This window comes from Engystomops pustulosus, chromosome 1 (genome assembly GCF_040894005.1).
Source record: "Engystomops pustulosus chromosome 1, aEngPut4.maternal, whole genome shotgun sequence".
Taxonomy (NCBI): domain Eukaryota; kingdom Metazoa; phylum Chordata; class Amphibia; order Anura; family Leptodactylidae; genus Engystomops; species Engystomops pustulosus.
Genome location: NC_092411.1, coordinates 173346535 through 173374375, shown reverse-complemented (window position 1 = coordinate 173374375; position 27841 = coordinate 173346535). Strand labels below are relative to the sequence as shown.

The window sequence follows — 27841 nt, the reverse complement described above, 5'->3', positions numbered from 1 at the left end:
TGAGATAGTAAAAGAAGGTTCAAATTGAACAGCTGCTGTCAACGGCCATTCTAAGCTGAATGTGCCTGCTCTCGTCAGATTGCAGCAGCAATGCAGCTTAAGGCTTGGCAAGTACCAGCATGGGAGACTGGCTGGGAATCCCAAGTTCCGTTGACCTTTTTGAACCTGAAAATTGTGTTAGTTTCTCTATGAGATAGTAAAAGAAGGTTCAAATTGAACAGCTGCTGTCAACGGCCATTCTAAGCTGAATGTGCCTGCTCTCGTCAGATCGCAGCAGCAATGCAGCTTAAGGCTTGGCAAGTACCAGAATGGGAGACTGGCTGGGAATCCCAAGTTCCGTTGACCTTTTTGAACCTGAAAATTGTGTTAGTTTCTCTATGAGATAGTAAAAGAAGGTTCAAATTGAACAGCTGCTGTCAACGGCCATTCTAAGCTGAATGTGCCTGCTCTCATCAGATCGCAGCAGCAATGCAGCTTAAGGCTTGGCAAGTACCAGCATGGGAGACTGTCTGGGAATCCCAAGTTCCGTTGACCTTTTTGAACCTGAAAATTGTGTTAGTTTCTCTATGAGATAGTAAAAGAAGGTTCAAATTGAACAGCTGCTGTCAACGGCCATTCTAAGCTGAATGTGCCTGCTCTCATCAGATCGCAGCGGCAATGCAGCTTAAGGCTTGGCAAGTACCAGCATGGGAGACTGGCTGGGAATCCCAAGTTCCGTTGACCTTTTTGAACCTGAAAATTGTGTTAGTTTCTCTGTCAAAGATGGTAAAAGAAGGTTCAAATTGAACAGCTGCTGTCAACGGCCATTCTAAGCTGAATGTGCCTGCTCTCGTCAGATCGCAGCAGCAATGCAGCTTAAGGCTTGGCAAGTACCAGCATGGGAGACTGGCTGGGAATCCCAAGTTCCGTTGACCTTTTTGAACCTGAAAATTGTGTTAGTTTCTCTATGAGATAGTAAAAGAAGGTTCAAATTGAACAGCTGCTGTCAACGGCCATTCTAAGCTGAATGTGCCTGCTCTCGTCAGATCGCAGCAGCAATGCAGCTTATGGCTTGGCAAGTACCGGAATGGGAGACTGGCTGGGAATCCCAAGTTCCGTTGACCTTTTTGAACCTGAAAATTGTATTAGTTTCTCTGTCGAAGATGGTAAAAGAAGGTTCAAATTGAACAGCTGCTGTCAACGGCCATTCTAAGCTGAATGTGCCTGCTCTCGTCAGATCGCAGCAGCAATGCAGCTTAAGGCTTGGCAAGTACCAGCATGGGAGACTGGCTGGGAATCCCAAGTTCCGTTGACCTTTTTGAACCTGAAAATTGTGTTAGTTTCTCTATGAGATAGTAAAAGAAGGTTCAAATTGAACAGCTGCTGTCAACGGCCATTCTAAGCTGAATGTGCCTGCTCTCGTCAGATTGCAGCAGCAATGCATCTTAAGGCTTGGCAAGTACCAGCATGGGAGACTGGCTGGGAATCCCAAGTTCCGTTGACCTTTTTGAACCTGAAAATTGTGTTAGTTTCTCTATGAGATAGTAAAAGAAGGTTCAAATTGAACAGCTGCTGTCAACGGCCATTCTAAGCTGAATGTGCCTGCTCTCGTCAGATCGCAGCAGCAATGCAGCTTAAGGCTTGGCAAGTACCAGAATGGGAGACTGGCTGGGAATCCCAAGTTCCGTTGACCTTTTTGAACCTGAAAATTTTGTTAGTTTCTCTATGAGATAGTAAAAGAAGGTTCAAATTGAACAGCTGCTGTCAACGGCCATTCTAAGCTGAATGTGCCTGCTCTCGTCAGATCGCAGCAGCAATGCAGCTTAAGGCTTGGCAAGTACCAGCATGGGAGACTGTCTGGGAATCCCAAGTTCCGTTGACCTTTTTGAACCTGAAAATTGTGTTAGTTTCTCTGTCAAAGATGGTAAAAGAAGGTTCAAATTGAACAGCTGCTGTCAACGGCCGTTCTAAGCTGAATGTGCCTGCTCTCGTCAGATCGCAGCAGCAATGCAGCTTAAGGCTTGGCAAGTACCAGAATGGGAGACTGGCTGGGAATCCCAAGTTCCGTTGACCTTTTTGAACCTGAAAATTGTGTTAGTTTCTCTATGAGATAGTAAAAGAAGGTTCAAATTGAACAGCTGCTGTCAACGGCCATTCTAAGCTGAATGTGCCTGCTCTCATCAGATCGCAGCGGCAATGCAGCTTAAGGCTTGGCAAGTACCAGCATGGGAGACTGGCTGGGAATCCCAAGTTCCGTTGACCTTTTTGAACCTGAAAATTGTGTTAGTTTCTCTGTCAAAGATGGTAAAAGAAGGTTCAAATTGAACAGCTGCTGTCAACGGCCATTCTAAGCTGAATGTGCCTGCTCTCGTCAGATCGCAGCAGCAATGCAGCTTAAGGCTTGGCAAGTACCAGAATGGGAGACTGGCTGGGAATCCCAAGTTCCGTTGACCTTTTTGAACCTGAAAATTGTGTTAGTTTCTCTATGAGATAGTAAAAGAAGGTTCAAATTGAACAGCTGCTGTCAACGGCCATTCTAAGCTGACTGTGCCTGCTCTCGTCAGATCGCAGCAGCAATGCAGCGTATGGCTTGGCAAGTACCGGAATGGGAGACTGGCTGGGAATCCCAAGTTCCGTTGACCTTTTTGAACCTGAAAATTGTATTAGTTTCTCTGTCAAAGATGGTAAAAGAAGGTTCAAATTGAACAGCTGCTGTCAACGGCCATTCTAAGCTGAATGTGCCTGCTCTCGTCAGATCGCAGCAGCAATGCAGCTTAAGGCTTGGCAAGTACCAGCATGGGAGACTGGCTGGGAATCCCAAGTTCCGTTGACCTTTTTGAACCTGAAAATTGTGTTAGTTTCTCTATGAGATAGTAAAAGAAGGTTCAAATTGAACAGCTGCTGTCAACGGCCATTCTAAGCTGAATGTGCCTGCTCTCGTCAGATTGCAGCAGCAATGCAGCTTAAGGCTTGGCAAGTACCAGCATGGGAGACTGGCTGGGAATCCCAAGTTCCGTTGACCTTTTTGAACCTGAAAATTGTGTTAGTTTCTCTATGAGATAGTAAAATAAGGTTCAAATTGAACAGCTGCTGTCAACGGCCATTCTAAGCTGAATGTGCCTGCTCTCGTCAGATCGCAGCAGCAATGCAGCTTAAGGCTTGGCAAGTACCAGAATGGGAGACTGGCTGGGAATCCCAAGTTCCATTGACCTTTTTGAACCTGAAAATTGTGTTAGTTTCTCTATGAGATAGTAAAAGAAGGTTCAAATTGAACAGCTGCTGTCAACGGCCATTCTAAGCTGAATGTGCCTGCTCTCATCAGATCGCAGCAGCAATGCAGCTTAAGGCTTGGCAAGTACCAGCATGGGAGACTGGCTGGGAATCCCAAGTTCCGTTGACCTTTTTGAACCTGAAAATTGTGTTAGTTTCTCTGTCAAAGATGGTAAAAGAAGGTTCAAATTGAACAGCTGCTGTCAACGGCCATTCTAAGCTGAATGGGCCTGCTCTCGTCAGATCGCAGCAGCAATGCAGCTTAAGGCTTGGCAAGTACCAGCATGGGAGACTGGCTGTGATTCCCAAGTTCCATTGACCTTTTTGAACCTGAAAATTGTGTTAGTTTCTCTGTCAAAGATGGTAAAAGAAGGTTCAAATTGAACAGCTGCTGTCAACGGCCATTCTAAGCTGAATGTGCCTGCTCTCGTCAGATCGCAGCAGCAATGCAGCTTAAGGCTTGGCAAGTACCAGCATGGGAGACTGGCTGGGAATCCCAAGTTCCGTTGACCTTTTTGAACCTGAAAATTGTGTTAGTTTCTCTATGAGATAGTAAAAGAAGGTTCAAATTGAACAGCTGCTGTCAACGGCCATTCTAAGCTGAATGTGCCTGCTCTCGTCAGATCGCAGCAGCAATGCAGCTTAAGGCTTGGCAAGTACCAGAATGGGAGACTGGCTGGGAATCCCAAGTTCCGTTGACCTTTTTGAACCTGAAAATTGTGTTAGTTTCTCTATGAGATAGTAAAAGAAGGTTCAAATTGAACAGCTGCTGTCAACGGCCATTCTAAGCTGAATGTGCCTGCTCTCATCAGATCGCAGCGGCAATGCAGCTTAAGGCTTGGCAAGTACCAGCATGGGAGACTGGCTGGGAATCCCAAGTTCCGTTGACCTTTTTGAACCTGAAAATTGTGTTAGTTTCTCTGTCAAAGATGGTAAAAGAAGGTTCAAATTGAACAGCTGCTGTCAACGGCCATTCTAAGCTGAATGTGCCTGCTCTCGTCAGATCGCAGCAGCAATGCAGCTTAAGGCTTGGCAAGTACCAGCATGGGAGACTGGCTGGGAATCCCAAGTTCCGTTGACCTTTTTGAACCTGAAAATTGTGTTAGTTTCTCTATGAGATAGTAAAAGAAGGTTCAAATTGAACAGCTGCTGTCAACGGCCATTCTAAGCTGAATGTGCCTGCTCTCGTCAGATCGCAGCAGCAATGCAGCTTATGGCTTGGCAAGTACCGGAATGGGAGACTGGCTGGGAATCCCAAGTTCCGTTGACCTTTTTGAACCTGAAAATTGTATTAGTTTCTCTGTCGAAGATGGTAAAAGAAGGTTCAAATTGAACAGCTGCTGTCAACGGCCATTCTACGCTGAATGTGCCTGCTCTCGTCAGATCGCAGCAGCAATGCAGCTTAAGGCTTGGCAAGTACCAGCATGGGAGACTGGCTGGGAATCCCAAGTTCCGTTGACCTTTTTGAACCTGAAAATTGTGTTAGTTTCTCTATGAGATAGTAAAAGAAGGTTCAAATTGAACAGCTGCTGTCAACGGCCATTCTAAGCTGAATGTGCCTGCTCTCGTCAGATTGCAGCAGCAATGCAGCTTAAGGCTTGGCAAGTACCAGCATGGGAGACTGGCTGGGAATCCCAAGTTCCGTTGACCTTTTTGAACCTGAAAATTGTGTTAGTTTCTCTATGAGATAGTAAAAGAAGGTTCAAATTGAACAGCTGCTGTCAACGGCCATTCTAAGCTGAATGTGCCTGCTCTCGTCAGATCGCAGCAGCAATGCAGCTTAAGGCTTGGCAAGTACCAGAATGGGAGACTGGCTGGGAATCCCAAGTTCCGTTGACCTTTTTGAACCTGAAAATTTTGTTAGTTTCTCTATGAGATAGTAAAAGAAGGTTCAAATTGAACAGCTGCTGTCAACGGCCATTCTAAGCTGACTGTGCCTGCTCTCGTCAGATCGCAGCAGCAATGCAGCGTATGGCTTGGCAAGTACCGGAATGGGAGACTGGCTGGGAATCCCAAGTTCCGTTGACCTTTTTGAACCTGAAAATTGTATTAGTTTCTCTGTCAAAGATGGTAAAAGAAGGTTCAAATTGAACAGCTGCTGTCAACGGCCATTCTAAGCTGAATGTGCCTGCTCTCGTCAGATCGCAGCAGCAATGCAGCTTAAGGCTTGGCAAGTACCAGCATGGGAGACTGGCTGGGAATCCCAAGTTCCGTTGACCTTTTTGAACCTGAAAATTGTGTTAGTTTCTCTATGAGATAGTAAAAGAAGGTTCAAATTGAACAGCTGCTGTCAACGGCCATTCTAAGCTGAATGTGCCTGCTCTCGTCAGATTGCAGCAGCAATGCAGCTTAAGGCTTGGCAAGTACCAGCATGGGAGACTGGCTGGGAATCCCAAGTTCCGTTGACCTTTTTGAACCTGAAAATTGTGTTAGTTTCTCTATGAGATAGTAAAATAAGGTTCAAATTGAACAGCTGCTGTCAACGGCCATTCTAAGCTGAATGTGCCTGCTCTCGTCAGATCGCAGCAGCAATGCAGCTTAAGGCTTGGCAAGTACCAGAATGGGAGACTGGCTGGGAATCCCAAGTTCCATTGACCTTTTTGAACCTGAAAATTGTGTTAGTTTCTCTATGAGATAGTAAAAGAAGGTTCAAATTGAACAGCTGCTGTCAACGGCCATTCTAAGCTGAATGTGCCTGCTCTCATCAGATCGCAGCAGCAATGCAGCTTAAGGCTTGGCAAGTACCAGCATGGGAGACTGGCTGGGAATCCCAAGTTCCGTTGACCTTTTTGAACCTGAAAATTGTGTTAGTTTCTCTGTCAAAGATGGTAAAAGAAGGTTCAAATTGAACAGCTGCTGTCAACGGCCATTCTAAGCTGAATGGGCCTGCTCTCGTCAGATCGCAGCAGCAATGCAGCTTAAGGCTTGGCAAGTACCAGCATGGGAGACTGGCTGTGATTCCCAAGTTCCATTGACCTTTTTGAACCTGAAAATTGTGTTAGTTTCTCTGTCAAAGATGGTAAAAGAAGGTTCAAATTGAACAGCTGCTGTCAACTGCCATTCTAAGCTGAATGTGCCTGATCTCGTCAGATCGCAGCAGCAATGCAGCTTAAGGCTTGGCAAGTACCAGCATGGGAGACTGGCTGGGAATCCCAAGTTCCGTTGACCTTTTTGAACCTGAAAATTGTGTTAGTTTCTCTATGAGATAGTAAAAGAAGGTTCAAATTGAACAGCTGCTGTCAACGGCCATTCTAAGCTGAATGTGCCTGCTCTCGTCAGATCGCAGCAGCAATGCAGCTTAAGGCTTGGCAAGTACCAGAATGGGAGACTGGCTGGGAATCCCAAGTTCCGTTGACCTTTTTGAACCTGAAAATTGTGTTAGTTTCTCTATGAGATAGTAAAAGAAGGTTCAAATTGAACAGCTGCTGTCAACGGCCATTCTAAGCTGAATGTGCCTGCTCTCATCAGATCGCAGCGGCAATGCAGCTTAAGGCTTGGCAAGTACCAGCATGGGAGACTGGCTGGGAATCCCAAGTTCCGTTGACCTTTTTGAACCTGAAAATTGTGTTAGTTTCTCTGTCAAAGATGGTAAAAGAAGGTTCAAATTGAACAGCTGCTGTCAACGGCCATTCTAAGCTGAATGTGCCTGCTCTCGTCAGATCGCAGCAGCAATGCAGCTTAAGGCTTGGCAAGTACCAGCATGGGAGACTGGCTGGGAATCCCAAGTTCCGTTGACCTTTTTGAACCTGAAAATTGTGTTAGTTTCTCTATGAGATAGTAAAAGAAGGTTCAAATTGAACAGCTGCTGTCAACGGCCATTCTAAGCTGAATGTGCCTGCTCTCGTCAGATCGCAGCAGCAATGCAGCTTATGGCTTGGCAAGTACCGGAATGGGAGACTGGCTGGGAATCCCAAGTTCCGTTGACCTTTTTGAACCTGAAAATTGTATTAGTTTCTCTGTCGAAGATGGTAAAAGAAGGTTCAAATTGAACAGCTGCTGTCAACGGCCATTCTACGCTGAATGTGCCTGCTCTCGTCAGATCGCAGCAGCAATGCAGCTTAAGGCTTGGCAAGTACCAGCATGGGAGACTGGCTGGGAATCCCAAGTTCCGTTGACCTTTTTGAACCTGAAAATTGTGTTAGTTTCTCTATGAGATAGTAAAAGAAGGTTCAAATTGAACAGCTGCTGTCAACGGCCATTCTAAGCTGAATGTGCCTGCTCTCGTCAGATTGCAGCAGCAATGCAGCTTAAGGCTTGGCAAGTACCAGCATGGGAGACTGGCTGGGAATCCCAAGTTCCGTTGACCTTTTTGAACCTGAAAATTGTGTTAGTTTCTCTATGAGATAGTAAAAGAAGGTTCAAATTGAACAGCTGCTGTCAACGGCCATTCTAAGCTGAATGTGCCTGCTCTCGTCAGATCGCAGCAGCAATGCAGCTTAAGGCTTGGCAAGTACCAGAATGGGAGACTGGCTGGGAATCCCAAGTTCCGTTGACCTTTTTGAACCTGAAAATTTTGTTAGTTTCTCTATGAGATAGTAAAAGAAGGTTCAAATTGAACAGCTGCTGTCAACGGCCATTCTAAGCTGAATGTGCCTGCTCTCGTCAGATCGCAGCAGCAATGCAGCTTAAGGCTTGGCAAGTACCAGCATGGGAGACTGTCTGGGAATCCCAAGTTCCGTTGACCTTTTTGAACCTGAAAATTGTGTTAGTTTCTCTGTCAAAGATGGTAAAAGAAGGTTCAAATTGAACAGCTGCTGTCAACGGCCATTCTAAGCTGAATGTGCCTGCTCTCGTCAGATCGCAGCAGCAATGCAGCTTAAGGCTTGGCAAGTACCAGAATGGGAGACTGGCTGGGAATCCCAAGTTCCGTTGACCTTTTTGAACCTGAAAATTGTGTTAGTTTCTCTATGAGATAGTAAAAGAAGGTTCAAATTGAACAGCTGCTGTCAACGGCCATTCTAAGCTGAATGTGCCTGCTCTCATCAGATCGCAGCGGCAATGCAGCTTAAGGCTTGGCAAGTACCAGCATGGGAGACTGGCTGGGAATCCCAAGTTCCGTTGACCTTTTTGAACCTGAAAATTGTGTTAGTTTCTCTGTCAAAGATGGTAAAAGAAGGTTCAAATTGAACAGCTGCTGTCAACGGCCATTCTAAGCTGAATGTGCCTGCTCTCGTCAGATCGCAGCAGCAATGCAGCTTAAGGCTTGGCAAGTACCAGAATGGGAGACTGGCTGGGAATCCCAAGTTCCGTTGACCTTTTTGAACCTGAAAATTGTGTTAGTTTCTCTATGAGATAGTAAAAGAAGGTTCAAATTGAACAGCTGCTGTCAACGGCCATTCTAAGCTGACTGTGCCTGCTCTCGTCAGATCGCAGCAGCAATGCAGCGTATGGCTTGGCAAGTACCGGAATGGGAGACTGGCTGGGAATCCCAAGTTCCGTTGACCTTTTTGAACCTGAAAATTGTATTAGTTTCTCTGTCAAAGATGGTAAAAGAAGGTTCAAATTGAACAGCTGCTGTCAACGGCCATTCTAAGCTGAATGTGCCTGCTCTCGTCAGATCGCAGCAGCAATGCAGCTTAAGGCTTGGCAAGTACCAGCATGGGAGACTGGCTGGGAATCCCAAGTTCCGTTGACCTTTTTGAACCTGAAAATTGTGTTAGTTTCTCTATGAGATAGTAAAAGAAGGTTCAAATTGAACAGCTGCTGTCAACGGCCATTCTAAGCTGAATGTGCCTGCTCTTGTCAGATTGCAGCAGCAATGCAGCTTAAGGCTTGGCAAGTACCAGAATGGGAGACTGGCTGGGAATCCCAAGTTCCGTTGACCTTTTTGAACCTGAAAATTGTGTTAGTTTCTCTATGAGATAGTAAAAGAAGGTTCAAATTGAACAGCTGCTGTCAACGGCCATTCTAAGCTGAATGTGCCTGCTCTCGTCAGATCGCAGCAGCAATGCAGCTTAAGGCTTGGCAAGTACCAGAATGGGAGACTGGCTGGGAATCCCAAGTTCCGTTGACCTTTTTGAACCTGAAAATTGTGTTAGTTTCTCTATGAGATAGTAAAAGAAGGTTCAAATTGAACAGCTGCTGTCAACGGCCATTCTAAGCTGAATGTGCCTGCTCTCATCAGATCGCAGCAGCAATGCAGCTTAAGGCTTGGCAAGTACCAGCATGGGAGACTGGCTGGGAATCCCAAGTTCCGTTGACCTTTTTGAACCTGAAAATTGTGTTAGTTTCTCTGTCAAAGATGGTAAAAGAAGGTTCAAATTGAACAGCTGCTGTCAACGGCCATTCTAAGCTGAATGTGCCTGCTCTCGCCAGATCGCAGCAGCAATGCAGCTTAAGGCTTGGCAAGTACCAGAATGGGAGACTGGCTGGGAATCCCAATTTCCGTTGACCTTTTTGAACCTGAAAATTGTGTTAGTTTCTCTATGAGATAGTAAAAGAAGGTTCAAATTGAACAGCTGCTGTCAACGGCCATTCTAAGCTGAATGTGCCTGCTCTCATCAGATCGCAGCAGCAATGCAGCTTAAGGCTTGCCAAGTACCAGCATGGGAGACTGGCTGGGAATCCCAAGTTCCGTTGACCTTTTTGAACCTGAAAATTGTGTTAGTTTCTCTGTCAAAGATGGTAAAAGAAGGTTCAAATTGAACAGCTGCTGTCAACGGCCATTCTAAGCTGAATGTGCCTGCTCTCGTCAGATTGCAGCAGCAATGCAGCTTAAGGCTTGGCAAGTACCAGCATGGGAGACTGGCTGGGAATCCCAAGTTCCGTTGACCTTTTTGAACCTGAAAATTGTGTTAGTTTCTCTATGAGATAGTAAAAGAAGGTTCAAATTGAACAGCTGCTGTCAACGGCCATTCTAAGCTGAATGTGCCTGCTCTCGTCAGATCGCAGCAGCAATGCAGCTTAAGGCTTGGCAAGTACCAGAATGGGAGACTGGCTGGGAATCCCAAGTTCCGTTGACCTTTTTGAACCTGAAAATTGTGTTAGTTTCTCTATGAGATAGTAAAAGAAGGTTCAAATTGAACAGCTGCTGTCAATGGCCATTCTAAGCTCAATGTGCCTGCTCTCATCAGATCGCAGCAGCAATGCAGCTTAAGGCTTGGCAAGTACCAGCATGGGAGACTGGCTGGGAATCCCAAGTTCCGTTGACCTTTTTGAACCTGAAAATTGTGTTAGTTTCTCTGTCAAAGATGGTAAAAGAAGGTTCAAATTGAACAACTGCTGTCAACGGCCATTCTAAGCTGAATGGGCCTGCTCTCGTCAGATCGCAGCAGCAATGCAGCTTAAGGCTTGGCAAGTACCAGCATGGGAGACTGGCTGTGAATCCCAAGTTCCATTGACCTTTTTGAACCTGAAAATTGTGTTAGTTTCTCTGTCAAAGATGGTAAAAGAAGGTTCAAATTGAACAGCTGCTGTCAACGGCCATTCTAAGCTGAATGTGCCTGCTCTCGTCAGATCGCAGCAGCAATGCAGCTTAAGGCTTGGCAAGTACCAGCATGGGAGACTGGCTGGGAATCCCAAGTTCCGTTGACCTTTTTGAACCTGAAAATTGTGTTAGTTTCTCTATGAGATAGTAAAAGAAGGTTCAAATTGAACAGCTGCTGTCAACGGCCATTCTAAGCTGAATGTGCCTGCTCTCGTCAGATCGCAGCAGCAATGCAGCTTAAGGCTTGGCAAGTACCAGCATGGGAGACTGTCTGGGAATCCCAAGTTCCGTTGACCTTTTTGAACCTGAAAATTGTGTTAGTTTCTCTGTCAAAGATGGTAAAAGAAGGTTCAAATTGAACAGCTGCTGTCAACGGCCATTCTAAGCTGAATGTGCCTGCTCTCGTCAGATCGCAGCAGCAATGCAGCTTAAGGCTTGGCAAGTACCAGCATGGGAGACTGGCTGGGAATCCCAAGTTCCGTTGACCTTTTTGAACCTGAAAATTGTGTTAGTTTCTCTATGAGATAGTAAAAGAAGGTTCAAATTGAACAGCTGCTGTCAACGGCCATTCTAAGCTGAATGTGCCTGCTCTCGTCAGATCGCAGCAGCAATGCAGCTTAAGGCTTGGCAAGTACCAGCATGGGAGACTGGCTAAGAATCCCAAGTTACAATGACCTTTTTGAACCTGAAAATTGTGTTAGATTCTCTATGAGATAGTAAAAGAAGGTTCAAATTGAACAGCTGCTGTCAATGGCCATTCTAAGCTGAATGTGCCTGCTCTCGTCAGATCGCAGCAGCAATGCAGCTTAAGGCTTGGCAAGTACCAGCATGGGAGACTGGCTGGGAATCCCAAGTTCCGTTGACCTTTTTGAACCTGAAAATTGTGTTAGTTTCTCTATGAGATAGTAAAAGAAGGTTCAAATTGAACAGCTGTTGTCAACGGCCATTCTAAGCTGAATGTGCCTGCTCTCATCAGATCGCAGCAGCAATGCAGCTTAAGGCTTGGCAAGTACCAGCATGGGAGACTGGCTGGGAATCTCAAGTTACAATGACCTTTTTGAACCTGAAAATTGTGTTAGTTTCTCTGTCAAAGATGGTAAAAGAAGGTTCAAATTGAACAGCTGCTGTCAACGGCCATTCTAAGCTGAATGGGCCTGCTCTCGTCAGATCGCAGCAGCAATGCAGCTTAAGGCTTGGCAAGTACCAGCATGGGAGACTGGCTGGGAATCCCAAGTTACAATGACCTTTTTGAACCTGAAAATTGTGTTAGTTTCTCTGTCAAAGATGGTAAAAGAAGGTTCAAATTGAACAGCTGCTGTCAACGGCCATTCTAAGCTGAATGTGCCTGCTCTCGTCAGTTCGCAGCAGCAATGCAGCTTAAGGCTTGGCAAGTACCAGCATGGGAGACTGGCTTGGAATCCCAAGTTCCGTTGACCTTTTTGAACCTGAAAATTGTATTAGTTTCTTTATGAGATAGTAAAAGAAGGTTCAAATTGAACAGCTGCTGTCAACGGCCATTCTAAGCTGAATGTGCCTGCTCTCGTCAGATCGCAGCAGCAATGCAGCTTAAGGCTTGGCAAGTACCAGCATGGGAGACTGGCTGGGAATCCCAAGTTCCGTTGACCTTTTTGAACCTGAAAATTGTGTTCGTTTCTCTGTCAAAGATGGTAAAAGAAGGTTCAAATTGAACAGCTGCTGTCAACGGCCATTCTAAGCTGAATGTGCCTGCTCTCGTCAGATCGCAGCAGCAATGCAGCTTAAGGCTTGGCAAGTACCAGCATGGGAGACTGGCTGGGAATCCCAAGTTCCGTTGACCTTTTTGAACCTGAAAATTGTGTTAGTTTCTCTATGAGATAGTAAAAGAAGGTTCAAATTGAACAGCTGTTGTCAACGGCCATTCTAAGCTGAATGTGCCTGCTCTCATCAGATCGCAGCAGCAATGCAGCTTAAGGCTTGGCAAGTACCAGCATGGGAGACTGGCTGGGAATCTCAAGTTACAATGACCTTTTTGAACCTGAAAATTGTGTTAGTTTCTCTGTCAAAGATGGTAAAAGAAGGTTCAAATTGAACAGCTGCTGTCAACGGCCATTCTAAGCTGAATGGGCCTGCTCTCGTCAGATCGCAGCAGCAATGCAGCTTAAGGCTTGGCAAGTACCAGCATGGGAGACTGGCTGGGAATCCCAAGTTACAATGACCTTTTTGAACCTGAAAATTGTGTTAGTTTCTCTGTCAAAGATGGTAAAAGAAGGTTCAAATTGAACAGCTGCTGTCAACGGCCATTCTAAGCTGAATGTGCCTGCTCTCGTCAGTTCGCAGCAGCAATGCAGCTTAAGGCTTGGCAAGTACCAGCATGGGAGACTGGCTTGGAATCCCAAGTTCCGTTGACCTTTTTGAACCTGAAAATTGTATTAGTTTCTTTATGAGATAGTAAAAGAAGGTTCAAATTGAACAGCTGCTGTCAACGGCCATTCTAAGCTGAATGTGCCTGCTCTCGTCAGATCGCAGCAGCAATGCAGCTTAAGGCTTGGCAAGTACCAGCATGGGAGACTGGCTGGGAATCCCAAGTTCCGTTGACCTTTTTGAACCTGAAAATTGTGTTCGTTTCTCTGTCAAAGATGGTAAAAGAAGGTTCAAATTGAACAGCTGCTGTCAACGGCCATTCTAAGCTGAATGTGCCTGCTCTCGTCAGATCGCAGCAGCAATGCAGCTTAAGGCTTGGCAAGTACCAGCATGGGAGACTGGCTGGGAATCCCAAGTTCCGTTGACCTTTTTGAACCTGAAAATTGTGTTAGTTTCTCTATGAGATAGTAAAAGAAGGTTCAAATTGAACAGCTGCTGTCAACGGCCATTCTAAGCTGAATGTGCCTGCTCTCGTCAGATCGCAGCAGCAATGCAGCTTAAGGCTTGGCAAGTACCAGCATGGGAGACTGTCTGGGAATCCCAAGTTCCGTTGACATTTTTGAACCTGAAAATTGTGTTAGTTTCTCTGTCAAAGATGGTAAAAGAAGGTTCAAATTGAACAGCTGCTGTCAACGGCCATTCTAAGCTGAATGTGCCTGCTCTCGTCAGATCGCAGCAGCAATGCAGCTTAAGGCTTGGCAAGTACCAGCATGGGAGACTGGCTGGGAATCCCAAGTTCCGTTGACCTTTTTGAACCTGAAAATTGTGTTAGTTTCTCTATGAGATAGTAAAAGAAGGTTCAAATTGAACAGCTGCTGTCAACGGCCATTCTAAGCTGAATGTGCCTGCTCTCGTCAGATCGCAGCAGCAATGCAGCTTAAGGCTTGGCAAGTACCAGCATGGGAGACTGGCTGGGAATCCCAAGTTCCGTTGACCTTTTTGAACCTGAAAATTGTGTTAGTTTCTCTATGAGATAGTAAAAGAAGGTTCAAATTGAACAGCTGCTGTCAACGGCCATTCTAAGCTGAATGTGCCTGCTCTCGTCAGATCGCAGCAGCAATGCAGCTTAAGGCTTGGCAAGTACCAGAATGGGAGACTGGTTGGGAATCCCAAGTTCCGTTGACCTTTTTGAACCTGAAAATTGTGTTAGTTTCTCTATGAGATAGTAAAAGAAGGTTCAAATTGAACAGCTGCTGTCAACGGCCATTCTAAGCTGAATGTGCCTGCTCTCATCAGATCGCAGCAGCAATGCAGCTTAAGGCTTGGCAAGTACCAGCATGGGAGACTGGCTGGGAATCCCAAGTTCCGTTGACCTTTTTGAACCTGAAAATTGTGTTAGTTTCTCTGTCAAAGATGGTAAAAGAAGGTTCAAATTGAACAGCTGCTGTCAACGGCCATTCTAAGCTGAATGTGCCTGCTCTCATCAGATTGCAGCAGCAATGCAGCTTAAGGCTTGGCAAGTACCAGCATGGGAGACTGGCTGGGAATTCCAAGTTCCGTTGACCTTTTTGAACCTGAAAGTTGTGTTAGTTTCTCTATGAGATAGTAAAAGAAGGTTCAAATTGAACAGCTGCTGTCAACGGCCATTCTAAGCTGAATGTGCCTGCTCTCGCCAGATCGCAGCAGCAATGCAGCTTAAGGCTTGGCAAGTACCAGAATGGGAGACTGGCTGGGAATCCCAATTTCCGTTGACCTTTTTGAACCTGAAAATTGTGTTAGTTTCTCTATGAGATAGTAAAAGAAGGTTCAAATTGAACAGCTGCTGTCAACGGCCATTCTAAGCTGAATGTGCCTGCTCTCGTCAGATCGCAGCAGCAATGCAGCTTAAGGCTTGGCAAGTACCAGAATGGGAGACTGGCTGGGAATCCCAAGTTCCGTTGACCTTTTTGAACCTGAAAATTGTGTTAGTTTCTCTATGAGATAGTAAAAGAAGGTTCAAATTGAACAGCTGATGTCAATGGCCATTCTAAGCTGAATGTGCCTGCTCTCGTCAGATCGCAGCAGCAATGCAGCTTAAGGCTTGGCAAGTACCAGCATGGGAGACTGGCTGGGAATCCAAAGTTCCGTTGCCCTTTTTGAACCTGAAATTTGTGTTAGTTTCTCTGTCAAAGATGGTAAAAGAAGGTTCAAATTGAACAACTGCTGTCAACGGCCATTCTAAGCTGAATGGGCCTGCTCTCGTCAGATCGCAGCAGCAATGCAGCTTAAGGCTTGGCATGTACCAGCATGGGAGACTGGCTGGGAATCCCAAGTTCCGTTGACCTTTTTGAACCTGAAAATTGTGTTAGTTTCTCTATGAGATAGTAAAAGAAGGTTCAAATTGAACAGCTGTTGTCAACGGCCATTCTAAGCTGAATGTGCCTGCTCTCATCAGATCGCAGCAGCAATGCAGCTTAAGGCTTGGCAAGTACCAGCATGGGAGACTGGCTGGGAATCCCAAGTTACAATGACCTTTTTGAACCTGAAAATTGTGTTAGTTTCTCTGTCAAAGATGGTAAAAGAAGGTTCAAATTGAACAGCTGTTGTCAACGGCCATTCTAAGCTGAATGGGCCTGCTCTCGTCAGATCGCAGCAGCAATGCAGCTTAAGGCTTGGCAAGTACCAGCATGGGAGACTGGCTGGGAATCCCAAGTTACAATGACCTTTTTGAACCTGAAAATTGTGTTAGATTCTCTGTCAAAGATGGTAAAAGAAGGTTCAAATTGAACAGCTGCTGTCAACGGCCATTCTAAGCTGAATGTGCCTGCTCTCGTCAGTTCGCAGCAGCAATGCAGCTTAAGGCTTGGCAAGTACCAGCATGGGAGACTGGCTTGGAATCCCAAGTTCCGTTGACCTTTTTGAACCTGAAAATTGTATTAGTTTCTCTATGAGATAGTAAAAGAAGGTTCAAATTGAACAGCTGCTGTCAACGGCCATTCTAAGCTGAATGTGCCTGCTCTCGTCAGATCGCAGCAGCAATGCAGCTTAAGGCTTGGCAAGTACCAGCATGGGAGACTAGCTGGGAATCCCAAGTTCCGTTGACCTTTTTGAACCTGAAAATTGTGTTAGTTTCTCTATGAGATGGTAAAAGAAGGTTCAAATTGAACAGCTGCTGTCAACGGCCATTCTAAGCTGAATGGGCCTGCTCTCGTCAGATCGCAGCAGCAATGCAGCTTAAGGCTTGGCAAGTACCAGCATGGGAGACTGGCTAAGAATCCCAAGTTACAATGACCTTTTTGAACCTGAAAATTGTGTTAGATTCTCTATGAGATAGTAAAAGAAGGTTCAAATTGAACAGCTGCTGTCAACGGCCATTCTAAGCTGAATGTGCCTGCTCTCGTCAGATCGCAGCAGCAATGCAGCTTAAGGCTTGGCAAGTACCAGCATGGGAGACTGTCTGGGAATCCCAAGTTCCGTTGACATTTTTGAACCTGAAAATTGTGTTAGTTTCTCTGTCAAAGATGGTAAAAGAAGGTTCAAATTGAACAGCTGCTGTCAACGGCCATTCTAAGCTGAATGTGCCTGCTCTCGTCAGATCGCAGCAGCAATGCAGCTTAAGGCTTGGCAAGTACCAGCATGGGAGACTGGTTGGGAATCCCAAGTTCCGTTGACCTTTTTGAACCTGAAAATTGTGTTAGTTTCTCTATGAGATAGTAAAAGAAGGTTCAAATTGAACAGCTGCTGTCAACGGCCATTCTAAGCTGAATGTGCCTGCTCTCGTCAGATCGCAGCAGCAATGCAGCTTAAGGCTTGGCAAGTACCAGCATGGGAGACTGGCTGGGAATCCCAAGTTCCGTTGACCTTTTTGAACCTGAAAATTGTGTTAGTTTCTCTATGAGATAGTAAAAGAAGGTTCAAATTAAACAGCTGCTGTCAACGGCCATTCTAAGCTGAATGTGCCTGCTCTCATCAGATCACAACAGCAATGCAGCTTAAGGCTTGGCAAGTACCAGCATGGGAGACTGGCTGGGAATTCCAAGTTCCGTTGACGTTTTTGAACCTGAAAATTGTGTTAGTTTCTCTGTCAAAGATGGTAAAAGAAGGTTCAAATTGAACAGCTGCTGTCAACGGCCATTCTAAGCTGAATGGGCCTGCTCTTGTCAGATCGCAGCAGCAATGCAGCTTAAGGCTTGGCAAGTACCAGCATGGGAGACTGGCTAAGAATCCCAAGTTACAATGACCTTTTTGAACCTGAAAATTGTGTTAGATTCTCTATGAGATAGTAAAAGAAGGTTCAAATTGAACAGCTGCTGTCAACGGCCATTCTAAGCTGAATGTGCCTGCTCTCGTCAGATCGCAGCAGCAATGCAGCTTAAGGCTTGGCAAGTACCAGCATGGGAGACTGGCTGGGAATCCCAAGTTCCGTTGACCTTTTTGAACCTGAAAATTGTGTTAGTTTCTCTATGAGATAGTAAAAGAAGGTTCAAATTGAACAGCTGTTGTCAACGGCCATTCTAAGCTGAATGTGCCTGCTCTCATCAGATCGCAGCAGCAATGCAGCTTAAGGCTTGGCAAGTACCAGCATGGGAGACTGGCTGGGAATTCCAAGTTCCGTTGACCTTTTTGAACCTGAAAATTGTGTTAGTTTCTCTGTCAAAGATGGTAAAAGAAGGTTCAAATTGAACAGCTGCTGTCAACGGCCATTCTAAGCTGAATGGGCCTGCTCTCGTCAGATCGCAGCAGCAATGCAGCTTAAGGCTTGGCAAGTACCAGCATGGGAGACTGGCTGGGAATCCCAAGTTACAATGACCTTTTTGAACCTGAAAATTGTGTTAGATTCTCTGTCAAAGATGGTAAAAGAAGGTTCAAATTGAACAGCTGCTGTCAACGGCCATTCTAAGCTGAATGTGCCTGCTCTCGTCAGTTCGCAGCAGCAATGCAGCTTAAGGCTTGGCAAGTACCAGCATGGGAGACTGGCTTGGAATCCCAAGTTCCGTTGACCTTTTTAAACCTGAAAATTGTATTAGTTTCTCTATGAGATAGTAAAAGAAGGTTCAAATTGAACAGCTGCTGTCAACGGCCATTCTAAGCTGAATGTGCCTGCTCTCGTCAGATCGCAGCAGCAATGCAGCTTAAGGCTTGGCAAGTACCAGCATGGGAGACTGGCTGGGAATCCCAAGTTCCGTTGACCTTTTTGAACCTGAAAATTGTGTTAGTTTCTCTGTCAAAGATGGTAAAAGAAGGTTCAAATTGAACAGCTGCTGTCAACGGCCATTCTAAGCTGAATGTGCCTGCTCTCGTCAGATCGCAGCAGCAATGCAGCTTAAGGCTTGGCAAGTACCAGCATGGGAGACTGGCTGGGAATCCCAAGTTCCGTTGACCTTTTTGAACCTGAAAATTGTGTTAGTTTCTCTGGCACAGATGGTAAAAGAAGGTTCAAATTGAACAGCTGCTGTCAACGGCCATTCTAAGCTGAATGTGCCTGCTCTCGTCAGATCGCAGCAGCAATGCAGCTTAAGGCTTGGCAAGTACCAGCATGGGAGACTGGCTGGAAATCCCAAGTTCCGTTGACCTTTTTGAACCTGAAAATTGTGTTAGTTTCTCTGGCACAGATGGTAAAAGAAGGTTCAAATTGAACAGCTGCTGTCAACGGCCATTCTAAGCTGAATGTGCCTGCTCTCGTCAGATCGCAGCAGCAATGCAGCTTAAGGCTTGGCAAGTACCAGCATGGGAGACTGGCTGGGAATCCCAAGTTCCGTTGACCTTTTTGAACCTGAAAATTGTGTTAGTTTCTCTGTCAAAGATGGTAAAAGAAGGTTCAAATTGAACAGCTGCTGTCAACGGCCATTCTAAGCTGAATGTGCCTGCTCTCGTCAGATCGCAGCAGCAATGCAGCTTAAGGCTTGGCAAGTACCAGCATGGGAGACTGGCTGGGAATCCCAAGTTCCGTTGACCTTTTTGAACCTGAAAATTGTGTTAGTTTCTCTATGAGATAGTAAAAGAAGGTTCAAATTGAACAGTTGCTGTCAACGGCCATTCTAAGCTGAATGTGCCTGCTCTCGTCAGATTGCAGCAGCAATGCAGCTTAAGGCTTGGCAAGTACCAGCATGGGAGACTGGCTGGGAATCCCAAGTTCCGTTGACCTTTTTGAACCTGAAAATTGTGTTAGTTTCTCTATGAGATAGTAAAAGAAGGTTCAAATTGAACAGCTGCTGTCAACGGCCATTCTAAGCTGAATGTGCCTGCTCTCGTCAGATCGCAGCAGCAATGCAGCTTAAGGCTTGGCAAGTACCAAAATGGGAGACTGGCTGGGAGTCCCAAGTTCCGTTGACCTTTTTGAACCTGAAAATTGTGTTAGTTTCTCTATGAGATAGTAAAAGAAGGTTCAAATTGAACAGCTGCTGTCAACGGCCATTCTAAGCTGAATGTGCCTGCTCTCATCAGATCACAACAGCAATGCAGCTTAAGGCTTGGCAAGTACCAGAATGGGAGACTGGCTGGGAATTCCAAGTTCCGTTGACGTTTTTGAACCTGAAAATTGTGTTAGTTTCTCTGTCAAAGATGGTAAAAGAAGGTTCAAATTGAACAGCTGCTGTCAACGGCCATTCTAAGCTGAATGGGCCTGCTCTCGTCAGATCGCAGCAGCAATGCAGCTTAAGGCTTGGCAAGTACCAGCATGGGAGACTGGCTAAGAATCCCAAGTTACAATGACCTTTTTGAACCTGAAAATTGTGTTAGATTCTCTATGAGATAGTAAAAGAAGGTTCAAATTGAACAGCTGCTGTCAACGGCCATTCTAAGCTGAATGTGCCTGCTCTCGTCAGATCGCAGCAGCAATGCAGCTTAAGGCTTGGCAAGTACCAGCATGGGAGACTGGCTGGGAATCCCAAGTTCCGTTGACCTTTTTGAACCTGAAAATTGTGTTAGTTTCTCTATGAGATAGTAAAAGAAGGTTCAAATTGAACAGCTGTTGTCAACGGCCATTCTAAGCTGAATGTGCCTGCTCTCATCAGATCGCAGCAGCAATGCAGCTTAAGGCTTGGCAAGTACCAGCATGGGAGACTGGCTGGGAATTCCAAGTTCCGTTGACCTTTTTGAACCTGAAAATTGTGTTAGTTTCTCTGTCAAAGATGGTAAAAGAAGGTTCAAATTGAACAGCTGCTGTCAACGACCATTCTAAGCTGAATGGGCCTGCTCTCGTCAGATCGCAGCAGCAATGCAGCTTAAGGCTTGGCAAGTACCAGCATGGGAGACTGGCTGGGAATCCCAAGTTACAATGACCTTTTTGAACCTGAAAATTGTGTTAGATTCTCTGTCAAAGATGGTAAAAGAAGGTTCAAATTGAACAACTGCTGTCAACGGCCATTCTAAGCTGAATGTGCCTGCTCTCGTCAGTTCGCAGCAGCAATGCAGCTTAAGGCTTGGCAAGTACCAGCATGGGAGACTGGCTTGGAATCCCAAGTTCCGTTGACCTTTTTGAACCTGAAAATTGTATTAGTTTCTCTATGAGATAGTAAAAGAAGGTTCAAATTGAACAGCTGCTGTCAACGGCCATTCTAAGCTGAATGTGCCTGCTCTCATCAGATCGCAGCGGCAATGCAGCTTAAGGCTTGGCAAGTACCAGCATGGGAGACTGGCTGGGAATCCCAAGTTCCGTTGACCTTTTTGAACCTGAAAATTGTGTTAGTTTCTCTGTCAAAGATGGTAAAAGAAGGTTCAAATTGAACAGCTGCTGTCAACGGCCATTCTAAGCTGAATGTGCCTGCTCTCGTCAGATCGCAGCAGCAATGCAGCTTAAGGCTTGGCAAGTACCAGCATGGGAGACTGGCTGGGAATCCCAAGTTCCGTTGACCTTTTTGAACCTGAAAATTGTGTTAGTTTCTCTATGAGATAGTAAAAGAAGGTTCAAATTGAACAGCTGCTGTCAACGGCCATTCTAAGCTGAATGTGCCTGCTCTCGTCAGATCGCAGCAGCAATGCAGCTTATGGCTTGGCAAGTACCAGCATGGGAGACTGGCTGGGAATCCCAAGTTCCGTTGACCTTTTTGAACCTGAAAATTGTATTAGTTTCTCTGTCAAAGATGGTAAAAGAAGGTTCAAATTGAACAGCTGCTGTCAACGGCCATTCTAAGCTGAATGTGCCTGCTCTTGTCAGATCGCAGCAGCAATGCAGCTTAAGGCTTGGCAAGTACCAGCATGGGAGACTGGCTGGGAATCCCAAGTTCCGTTGACCTTTTTGAACCTGAAAATTGTGTTAGTTTCTCTATGAGATAGTAAAAGAAGGTTCAAATTGAACAGCTGCTGTCAACGGCCATTCTAAGCTGAATGTGCCTGCTCTCGTCAGATTGCAGCAGCAATGCAGCTTAAGGCTTGGCAAGTACCAGCATGGGAGACTGGCTGGGAATCCCAAGTTCCGTTGACCTTTTTGAACCTGAAAATTGTGTTAGTTTCTCTATGAGATAGTAAAAGAAGGTTCAAATTGAACAGCTGCTGTCAACGGCCATTCTAAGCTGAATGTGCCTGCTCTCGTCAGATCGCAGCAGCAATGCAGCTTAAGGCTTGGCAAGTACCAGAATGGGAGACTGGCTGGGAATCCCAAGTTCCGTTGACCTTTTTGAACCTGAAAATTGTGTTAGTTTCTCTATGAGATAGTAAAAGAAGGTTCAAATTGAACAGCTGCTGTCAACGGCCATTCTAAGCTGAATGTGCCTGCTCTCATCAGATCGCAGCAGCAATGCAGCTTAAGGCTTGGCAAGTACCAGCATGGGAGACTGGCTGGGAATCCCAAGTTCCGTTGACCTTTTTGAACCTGAAAATTGTGTTAGTTTCTCTGTCAAAGATGGTAAAAGAAGGTTCAAATTGAACAGCTGCTGTCAACGGCCATTCTAAGCTGAATGTGCCTGCTCTCGTCAGATCGCAGCAGCAATGCAGCTTAAGGCTTGGCAAGTACCAGCATGGGAGACTGGCTGGGAATCCCAAGTTCCGTTGACCTTTTTGAACCTGAAAATTGTGTTAGTTTCTCTATGAGATAGTAAAAGAAGGTTCAAATTGAACAGCTGCTGTCAACGGCCATTCTAAGCTGAATGTGCCTGCTCTCGTCAGATCGCAGCAGCAATGCAGCTTAAGGCTTGGCAAGTACCAGCATGGGAGACTGGCTGGGAATCCCAAGTTCCGTTGACCTTTTTGAACCTGAAAATTGTGTTAGTTTCTCTATGAGATAGTAAAAGAAGGTTCAAATTGAACAGTTGCTGTCAACGGCCATTCTAAGCTGAATGTGCCTGCTCTCGTCAGATTGCAGCAGCAATGCAGCTTAAGGCTTGGCAAGTACCAGCATGGGAGACTGGCTGGGAATCCCAAGTTCCGTTGACCTTTTTGAACCTGAAAATTGTGTTAGTTTCTCTATGAGATAGTAAAAGAAGGTTCAAATTAAACAGCTGCTGTCAACGGCCATTCTAAGCTGAATGTGCCTGCTCTCGTCAGATCGCAGCAGCAATGCAGCTTAAGGCTTGGCAAGTACCAGAATGGGAGACTGGCTGGGAGTCCCAAGTTCCGTTGACCTTTTTGAACCTGAAAATTGTGTTAGTTTCTCTATGAGATAGTAAAAGAAGGTTCAAATTGAACAGCTGCTGTCAACGGCCATTCTAAGCTGAATGTGCCTGCTCTCATCAGATTGCAGCGGCAATGCAGCTTAAGGCTTGGCAAGTACCAGCATGGGAGACTGGCTGGGAATCCCAAGTTCCGTTGACCTTTTTGAACCTGAAAATTGTGTTAGTTTCTCTGTCAAAGATGGTAAAAGAAGGTTCAAATTGAACAACTGCTGTCAACGGCCATTCTAAGCTGAATGTGCCTGCTCTCGTCAGATCGCAGCAGCAATGCAGCTTAAGGTTTGGCAAGTACCAGCATGGGAGACTGGCTGGGAATCCCAAGTTCCGTTGACCTTTTTGAACCTGAAAATTGTGTTAGTTTCTCTATGAGATAGTAAAAGAAGGTTCAAATTGAACAGCTGCTGTCAACGGCCATTCTAAGCTGAATGTGCCTGCTCTCGTCAGATCGCAGCAGCAATGCAGCTTATGGCTTGGCAAGTACCGGAATGGGAGACTGGCTGGGAATCCCAAGTTCCGTTGACCTTTTTGAACCTGAAAATTGTATTAGTTTCTCTGTCGAAGATGGTAAAAGAAGGTTCAAATTGAACAGCTGCTGTCAACGGCCATTCTAAGCTGAATGTGCCTGCTCTCGTCAGATCGCAGCAGCAATGCAGCTTAAGGCTTGGCAAGTACCAGCATGGGAGACTGGCTGGGAATCCCAAGTTCCGTTGACCTTTTTGAACCTGAAAATTGTGTTAGTTTCTCTATGAGATAGTAAAAGAAGGTTCAAATTGAACAGCTGCTGTCAACGGCCATTCTAAGCTGAATGTGCCTGCTCTCGTCAGATTGCAGCAGCAATGCAGCTTAAGGCTTGGCAAGTACCAGCATGGGAGACTGGCTGGGAATCCCAAGTTCCGTTGACCTTTTTGAACCTGAAAATTGTGTTAGTTTCTCTATGAGATAGTAAAAGAAGGTTCAAATTGAACAGCTGCTGTCAACGGCCATTCTAAGCTGAATGTGCCTGCTCTCGTCAGATCGCAGCAGCAATGCAGCTTAAGGCTTGGCAAGTACCAGAATGGGAGACTGGCTGGGAATCCCAAGTTCCGTTGACCTTTTTGAACCTGAAAATTTTGTTAGTTTCTCTATGAGATAGTAAAAGAAGGTTCAAATTGAACAGCTGCTGTCAACGGCCATTCTAAGCTGAATGTGCCTGCTCTCGTCAGATCGCAGCAGCAATGCAGCTTAAGGCTTGGCAAGTACCAGCATGGGAGACTGTCTGGGAATCCCAAGTTCCGTTGACCTTTTTGAACCTGAAAATTGTGTTAGTTTCTCTGTCAAAGATGGTAAAAGAAGGTTCAAATTGAACAGCTGCTGTCAACGGCCATTCTAAGCTGAATGTGCCTGCTCTCGTCAGATCGCAGCAGCAATGCAGCTTAAGGCTTGGCGAGTACCAGAATGGGAGACTGGCTGGGAATCCCAAGTTCCGTTGACCTTTTTGAACCTGAAAATTGTGTTAGTTTCTCTATGAGATAGTAAAAGAAGGTTCAAATTGAACAGCTGCTGTCAACGGCCATTCTAAGCTGAATGTGCCTGCTCTCATCAGATCGCAGCGGCAATGCAGCTTAAGGCTTGGCAAGTACCAGCATGGGAGACTGGCTGGGAATCCCAAGTTCCGTTGACCTTTTTGAACCTGAAAATTGTGTTAGTTTCTCTGTCAAAGATGGTAAAAGAAGGTTCAAATTGAACAGCTGCTGTCAACGGCCATTCTAAGCTGAATGTGCCTGCTCTCGTCAGATCGCAGCAGCAATGCAGCTTAAGGCTTGGCAAGTACCAGAATGGGAGACTGGCTGGGAATCCCAAGTTCCGTTGACCTTTTTGAACCTGAAAATTGTGTTAGTTTCTCTATGAGATAGTAAAAGAAGGTTCAAATTGAACAGCTGCTGTCAACGGCCATTCTAAGCTGACTGTGCCTGCTCTCGTCAGATCGCAGCAGCAATGCAGCGTATGGCTTGGCAAGTACCGGAATGGGAGACTGGCTGGGAATCCCAAGTTCCGTTGACCTTTTTGAACCTGAAAATTGTATTAGTTTCTCTGTCAAAGATGGTAAAAGAAGGTTCAAATTGAACAGCTGCTGTCAACGGCCATTCTAAGCTGAATGTGCCTGCTCTCGTCAGATCGCAGCAGCAATGCAGCTTAAGGCTTGGCAAGTACCAGCATGGGAGACTGGCTGGGAATCCCAAGTTCCGTTGACCTTTTTGAACCTGAAAATTGTGTTAGTTTCTCTATGAGATAGTAAAAGAAGGTTCAAATTGAACAGCTGCTGTCAACGGCCATTCTAAGCTGAATGTGCCTGCTCTTGTCAGATTGCAGCAGCAATGCAGCTTAAGGCTTGGCAAGTACCAGCATGGGAGACTGGCTGGGAATCCCAAGTTCCGTTGACCTTTTTGAACCTGAAAATTGTGTTAGTTTCTCTATGAGATAGTAAAAGAAGGTTCAAATTGAACAGCTGCTGTCAACGGCCATTCTAAGCTGAATGTGCCTGCTCTCGTCAGATCGCAGCAGCAATGCAGCTTAAGGCTTGGCAAGTACCAGAATGGGAGACTGGCTGGGAATCCCAAGTTCCATTGACCTTTTTGAACCTGAAAATTGTGTTAGTTTCTCTATGAGATAGTAAAAGAAGGTTCAAATTGAACAGCTGCTGTCAACGGCCATTCTAAGCTGAATGTGCCTGCTCTCATCAGATCGCAGCAGCAATGCAGCTTAAGGCTTGGCAAGTACCAGCATGGGAGACTGGCTGGGAATCCCAAGTTCCGTTGACCTTTTTGAACCTGAAAATTGTGTTAGTTTCTCTATGAGATAGTAAAAGAAGGTTCAAATTGAACAGCTGCTGTCAACGGCCATTCTAAGCTGAATGTGCCTGCTCTCGTCAGATCGCAGCAGCAATGCAGCTTAAGGCTTGGCAAGTACCAGAATGGGAGACTGGCTGGGAATCCCAAGTTCCATTGACCTTTTTGAACCTGAAAATTGTGTTAGTTTCTCTATGAGATAGTAAAAGAAGGTTCAAATTGAACAGCTGCTGTCAACGGCCATTCTAAGCTGAATGTGCCTGCTCTCATCAGATCGCAGCAGCAATGCAGCTTAAGGCTTGGCAAGTACCAGCATGGGAGACTGGCTGGGAATCCCAAGTTCCGTTGACCTTTTTGAACCTGAAAATTGTGTTAGTTTCTCTGTCAAAGATGGTAAAAGAAGGTTCAAATTGAACAGCTGCTGTCAACGGCCATTCTAAGCTGAATGGGCCTGCTCTCGTCAGATCGCAGCAGCAATGCAGCTTAAGGCTTGGCAAGTACCAGCATGGGAGACTGGCTGTGATTCCCAAGTTCCATTGACCTTTTTGAACCTGAAAATTGTGTTAGTTTCTCTGTCAAAGATGGTAAAAAAAGGTTCAAATTGAACAGCTGCTGTCAACGGCCATTCTAAGCTGAATGTGCCTGCTCTCGTCAGATCGCAGCAGCAATGCAGCTTAAGGCTTGGCAAGTACCAGCATGGGAGACTGGCTGGGAATCCCAAGTTCCGTTGACCTTTTTGAACCTGAAAATTGTGTTAGTTTCTCTATGAGATAGTAAAAGAAGGTTCAAATTGAACAGCTGCTGTCAACGGCCATTCTAAGCTGAATGTGCCTGCTCTCGTCAGATCGCAGCAGCAATGCAGCTTAAGGCTTGGCAAGTACCAGCATGGGAGACTGTCTGGGAATCCCAAGTTCCGTTGACCTTTTTGAACCTGAAAATTGTGTTAGTTTCTCTGTCAAAGATGGTAAAAGAAGGTTCAAATTGAACAGCTGCTGTCAACGGCCATTCTAAGCTGAATTTGCCTGCTCTCGTCAGATCGCAGCAGCAATGCAGCTTAAGGCTTGGCAAGTACCAGAATGGGAGACTGGCTGGGAATCCCAAGTTCCGTTGACCTTTTTGAACCTGAAAATTGTGTTAGTTTCTCTATGAGATAGTAAAAGAAGGTTCAAATTGAACAGCTGCTGTCAACGGCCATTCTAAGCTGAATGTGCCTGCTCTCATCAGATCGCAGCGGCAATGCAGCTTAAGGCTTGGCAAGTACCAGCATGGGAGACTGGCTGGGAATCCCAAGTTCCGTTGACCTTTTTGAACCTGAAAATTGTGTTAGTTTCTCTGTCAAAGATGGTAAAAGAAGGTTCAAATTGAACAGCTGCTGTCAACGGCCATTCTAAGCTGAATGTGCCTGCTCTCGTCAGATCGCAGCAGCAATGCAGCTTAAGGCTTGGCAAGTACCAGCATGGGAGACTGGCTGGGAATCCCAAGTTCCGTTGACCTTTTTGAACCTGAAAATTGTGTTAGTTTCTCTATGAGATAGTAAAAGAAGGTTCAAATTGAACAGCTGCTGTCAACGGCCATTCTAAGCTGAATGTGCCTGCTCTCGTCAGATCGCAGCAGCAATGCAGCTTATGGCTTGGCAAGTACCGGAATGGGAGACTGGCTGGGAATCCCAAGTTCCGTTGACCTTTTTGAACCTGAAAATTGTATTAGTTTCTCTGTCGAAGATGGTAAAAGAAGGTTCAAATTGAACAGCTGCTGTCAACGGCCATTCTAAGCTGAATGTGCCTGCTCTCGTCAGATCGCAGCAGCAATGCAGCTTAAGGCTTGGCAAGTACCAGCATGGGAGACTGGCTGGGAATCCCAAGTTCCGTTGACCTTTTTGAACCTGAAAATTGTGTTAGTTTCTCTATGAGATAGTAAAAGAAGGTTCAAATTGAACAGCTGCTGTCAACGGCCATTCTAAGCTGAATGTGCCTGCTCTCGTCAGATTGCAGCAGCAATGCAGCTTAAGGCTTGGCAAGTACCAGCATGGGAGACTGTCTGGGAATCCCAAGTTCCGTTGACCTTTTTGAACCTGAAAATTGTGTTAGTTTCTCTGTCAAAGATGGTAAAAGAAGGTTCAAATTGAACAGCTGCTGTCAACGGCCATTCTAAGCTGAATGTGCCTGCTCTCGTCAGATCGCAGCAGCAATGCAGCTTAAGGCTTGGCAAGTACCAGAATGGGAGACTGGCTGGGAATCCCAAGTTCCGTTGACCTTTTTGAACCTGAAAATTGTGTTAGTTTCTCTATGAGATAGTAAAAGAAGGTTCAAATTGAACAGCTGCTGTCAACGGCCATTCTAAGCTGAATGTGCCTGCTCTCATCAGATCGCAGCGGCAATGCAGCTTAAGGCTTGGCAAGTACCAGCATGGGAGACTGG

At 45.7% G+C, this 27841-nt stretch overlaps 23 pseudogenes; all 23 read left to right on the top strand.

The window, feature by feature from the left end:
- The first annotated feature begins 37 nt into the window (after positions 1 to 37).
- LOC140104549 (5S ribosomal RNA) lies at positions 38 to 156 on the top strand (annotated as a pseudogene).
- Positions 157 to 226: 70 nt separating this feature from the next.
- LOC140112316 (5S ribosomal RNA) lies at positions 227 to 345 on the top strand (annotated as a pseudogene).
- A 70-nt stretch (positions 346 to 415) lies between these two features.
- LOC140089552 (5S ribosomal RNA) lies at positions 416 to 534 on the top strand (annotated as a pseudogene).
- A 70-nt stretch (positions 535 to 604) lies between these two features.
- On the top strand, positions 605 to 723 carry LOC140100917 (5S ribosomal RNA; annotated as a pseudogene).
- Positions 724 to 795: 72 nt separating this feature from the next.
- LOC140093580 (5S ribosomal RNA) lies at positions 796 to 914 on the top strand (annotated as a pseudogene).
- Positions 915 to 984: 70 nt separating this feature from the next.
- LOC140101824 (5S ribosomal RNA) lies at positions 985 to 1103 on the top strand (annotated as a pseudogene).
- Positions 1104 to 1175: 72 nt separating this feature from the next.
- Positions 1176 to 1294, top strand: LOC140093569 (5S ribosomal RNA; annotated as a pseudogene).
- Positions 1295 to 1364: 70 nt separating this feature from the next.
- On the top strand, positions 1365 to 1483 carry LOC140112947 (5S ribosomal RNA; annotated as a pseudogene).
- A 70-nt stretch (positions 1484 to 1553) lies between these two features.
- Positions 1554 to 1672, top strand: LOC140112204 (5S ribosomal RNA; annotated as a pseudogene).
- Positions 1673 to 1742: 70 nt separating this feature from the next.
- Positions 1743 to 1861, top strand: LOC140093912 (5S ribosomal RNA; annotated as a pseudogene).
- Positions 1862 to 3260: 1399 nt separating this feature from the next.
- LOC140113394 (5S ribosomal RNA) lies at positions 3261 to 3378 on the top strand (annotated as a pseudogene).
- Positions 3379 to 5916: 2538 nt separating this feature from the next.
- Positions 5917 to 6034, top strand: LOC140113393 (5S ribosomal RNA; annotated as a pseudogene).
- Positions 6035 to 7814: 1780 nt separating this feature from the next.
- LOC140113260 (5S ribosomal RNA) lies at positions 7815 to 7932 on the top strand (annotated as a pseudogene).
- Positions 7933 to 9332: 1400 nt separating this feature from the next.
- LOC140113392 (5S ribosomal RNA) lies at positions 9333 to 9450 on the top strand (annotated as a pseudogene).
- Positions 9451 to 10852: 1402 nt separating this feature from the next.
- On the top strand, positions 10853 to 10970 carry LOC140113259 (5S ribosomal RNA; annotated as a pseudogene).
- A 3300-nt stretch (positions 10971 to 14270) lies between these two features.
- Positions 14271 to 14388, top strand: LOC140113390 (5S ribosomal RNA; annotated as a pseudogene).
- Positions 14389 to 17495: 3107 nt separating this feature from the next.
- On the top strand, positions 17496 to 17613 carry LOC140113199 (5S ribosomal RNA; annotated as a pseudogene).
- Positions 17614 to 19966: 2353 nt separating this feature from the next.
- On the top strand, positions 19967 to 20084 carry LOC140113198 (5S ribosomal RNA; annotated as a pseudogene).
- A 1591-nt stretch (positions 20085 to 21675) lies between these two features.
- LOC140113388 (5S ribosomal RNA) lies at positions 21676 to 21793 on the top strand (annotated as a pseudogene).
- Positions 21794 to 23760: 1967 nt separating this feature from the next.
- LOC140113258 (5S ribosomal RNA) lies at positions 23761 to 23878 on the top strand (annotated as a pseudogene).
- A 1400-nt stretch (positions 23879 to 25278) lies between these two features.
- LOC140113387 (5S ribosomal RNA) lies at positions 25279 to 25396 on the top strand (annotated as a pseudogene).
- A 260-nt stretch (positions 25397 to 25656) lies between these two features.
- LOC140113386 (5S ribosomal RNA) lies at positions 25657 to 25774 on the top strand (annotated as a pseudogene).
- A 453-nt stretch (positions 25775 to 26227) lies between these two features.
- On the top strand, positions 26228 to 26345 carry LOC140113256 (5S ribosomal RNA; annotated as a pseudogene).
- The last annotated feature ends 1496 nt before the right edge of the window (positions 26346 to 27841 follow it).